Raw genomic sequence first — 3,639 nt, forward strand, 5'->3', positions numbered from 1 at the left:
GTACTCATTTATAATTATTCTCACCTTATTTATTAATTCTTTTATGTTGGTGTTCAGATTGTTCCTCAAATACTATTCATTTTACTATATAAAGTACAAATTTGTAACACCTGGTATCAATTCAGGTTGAGTATTTTATATTCATTGTTTTTTTTATATGTATTTTCTCTATATGGATTGCTGTCTTTTTTTAATTCAAATAAGTATGTTGATTTGAATTACCTATTTAAATTTAGTCCCAATGTAAATGGTATTGCTCGAGTTATTTCCCTTTGAATAGTATAGCAATTTACAAGAATTCATAATTTTATCAGGAATCAAGGCTTGTTTGTACTAATGCTTGCCGTTTGGTGTGAGCCTCCATGTTGAAGGTCCTACCTTGACCTATTATGGTTTACTTTTATATATTATTACTAGGATGGAGAGTTGTTTCATTGGCACTCATACCACATGTTCCTATATCTATAATATCAGTAATGAGTTGCAATGTTACATTTTACATGGAATGATTTTGTATATGTAGTTCCCAAACAAAAGTTATATTTATAAGGTCAGCCCAATGCCTAGGTAATGTCTTTTTGTTTGTTTTAACAAATTTTGACTATCAATAATTCTTTTATTTCCTGTTATCTTTTAATTTAAAGATGAGGAGATGTGTTATGATTGCTAATGAGACAACTATTCACCAGAGATCAAATGATGTGGATGTAGGCAACTGCAGTTTAATATACTAATCTTAAAGAGTAGATGAGATAAGCCCTTATATGACCCTAATATTTCAAACTGTTTCAAATAAGAAGATTAGTTTACTAATTATAACATGTTTAACAATGAATCATAGGTTAACAATGACTATATACACATGTAGGTTTATGGTATTTTTTGTTGACTTTTTTTTTTAAATTAACGTTCTTCACAATACAGTACATCAGGAATAGCACACATTTGTAACTGCTTTGTACCTACAGAAACTGAAAAGGTTTAACATCCTCAATCAGTTTGTTTCTCAGTCAAATAAGACATGTTATAAATGAGCGTGAAATTGTGTATTAAAGACGTTTTATGTGTTTATGAGGTCAGATAGACACCTCATGTATATAAGTTATAAAGTTATTAAACTTACCTTATACTTGTAACAGTGATAATTTTTAAAGTCAAAAGTGTTCATTTACAGCATTGTATTTACTAGTTGTTGGTGAGGTTTAAAGGTTTTAACTGGTTGGCAGTAAAAAAAAAAATTGATGTATAAGTGTGAACTAATTTTATTAATTAAATTATATTAAAGTAATTATACATTACACATTTTGCAACAGAAGCAATGGATTTGTGGAATAATAACATGTTTTAAAGATTGATAAGCTTGTTATTTCTAAACCAATCTAAATGGGAATTAAATGATATGTGGAATACAGGTGTGCATCAATGTGACTGTAACCCAACTGCAAAGTGTATTTTTCCAGCCATTTTACATTAATTAGTCCCCTACCGATCAAGTCAAAGGGGAGTTCAAGTTTGCACTCTGTCTGTCTGTCTGTCTGTCAGTCCATCCGTCAGTCAGGTAAATCAGTTTTCCACACTTTTTTATTCATGCTGGAAGATATTGATTTGATATTTGGTGTATTGTTTTATCATACCAAGTTACAGATCAAGTTCAAATTTTGTTCTGGACTGATAATTTTGAGCAGAGTTATGGTCAATTGGACTTACAAAATTCACTCAAGTAATCAGTTTTACACTTTTTATGCCCCATTTATGGGCATTATGTTTTTATGCCCCATTTATGGGCATTATGTTTTTTGGTCTGTGCGTCCTTCCGTCCGTTCATCCGTCCGTCTGTTCGTCCGTCCGTTCGTCCTGCTTAAGGTTAAAGTTTTTGGTCGAGGTAGTTTTTGATGAAGTTGAAGTCCAATCAATTTGAAACTTAGTAAACATGTTCCCTATGATATGATCTTTCTTATTTTAATGCCAAATTACAGATTTTATCCCATTTTCATGGTCCACTGAACATAGAAAGTGATAGTGCAGATGGGGCATCCGTGTACTTGGGACACATTCTTGTTTCATTATGCTTGAGTGCTTGAGAATATTGATTTGATATTTGCTGCATTGTTTTATCATGACAAGTTACAGATTATATTTGAATTTTGTTCTGGTCTGTTGATTTTGTGCAGAGTTATGGCCCTTGGATTTAGAATTTCACTCAAATAGTCAGCTTTCTGATAAAAATTTGGTCATGATTAAAGATGTGGATTTAGAAATTGGAGCATACTTTTATCATGACAAGTTACAGATCAAGTTAGGATTTTGTTCTGGTCCAATCATGATTATGTGCAGCGTTATGGTCCTTGGACTTAAAAAATTCACTAAAACAATCAGTTTTCAACACTTTTTTTCATCATGCTAAGTGCTTAAAGATATTGACTAGATTGGTTATATATTTTACGTGACAAGTAAGAGATCAAGTTTGAATTTTGTTCCCATACAATAAATTTTTAATATGTAGGAGACTATGTACTGTGAATTCATTAATATTCGTTGGATACCAATTTTAGTGGGTTTAGTGGGTAGAAGTGAACCACAAACTCAAATGTTTAACGAATAACATATTTTCAATAGGCTTTGTATACAGAGATTGGCAAAACCACGAAATCAAATATCCACAAAAATGCAAGTTTTCAGCAATCCCAAAAAAGTGATACCCACGATAATAAATGAATCCACAGTATTGCCATGCAATACTCACAGAATGCTTGTTATCTCTATTCTACACTTCCGTACCTCTTTTTCTTACATCCAGAGATACAGCAACAAATATGCATTACAACTTTGTAAGCACAACTTTCTAAATAATACATAACTCCCATTTGTATATCAATATGGTTAAAAACAGTTTTTGTGGTGACTAAAGTTGTAAGTAATTGTTGGATAAGTTGCTTTTTGTTACCTTTAAAGCATTAAGCATATATGACAAGGACATTCAAGGTGAAAACAATTTATTATGTTATTGTTATGTTCTTTATTGTGGGTCAACCAGGATTATGGCTAAAAGTTTTAAAAATAATAAGAGAGTGTATTATGTATCTTTCCTGACAGTAGGCAACCTGGACTCCTCAAAGACTTTTTATATATATGCAGAATATACAAGACCTTAGATTTAAAATCCACAGAAACAGTTTATAAGGACATAAAATATAAAGTTTTAGCAAATTAAGTGTGAAGGCTTTTGGTTTTGAAACTTTTTAGATTTTACACAAATAACCATGAGATATTTTGCATGCACTCAAGGGGAAATCCTTCTTTTTTATGCCCCACTTACAATAGTAGAGGCAATTATGTTTTCTGGTCTGTGCATCTGTCTGTTCGTGAGTTCATTTGTTCGTCCGTCTGTCCTGCTTCAGGTTAAAGTTTTAGGTCAAGGTAGTTTTTGATGAATTTGAAGTCCAATCAACTTGAAACGTAGTACACATGTTCCCTATGATATTATCTTTCTTATTTTAATGCCAAATTAGAGTTTTTACCCCAATATCATGGTTCACTGAACATAGAAATTGATAGTGCGAGTGGGTCATCCGTGTACTGGGGACACATTCTTGTTGAATCAAAGATGATTGTATTGTAGAACAGTGCTCCTCATTTGAA

The sequence above is a fragment of the Mytilus edulis genome, chromosome 10 (genome assembly GCF_963676685.1).
Source record: "Mytilus edulis chromosome 10, xbMytEdul2.2, whole genome shotgun sequence".
Classification (NCBI taxonomy): Eukaryota; Metazoa; Mollusca; class Bivalvia; order Mytilida; family Mytilidae; genus Mytilus; species Mytilus edulis.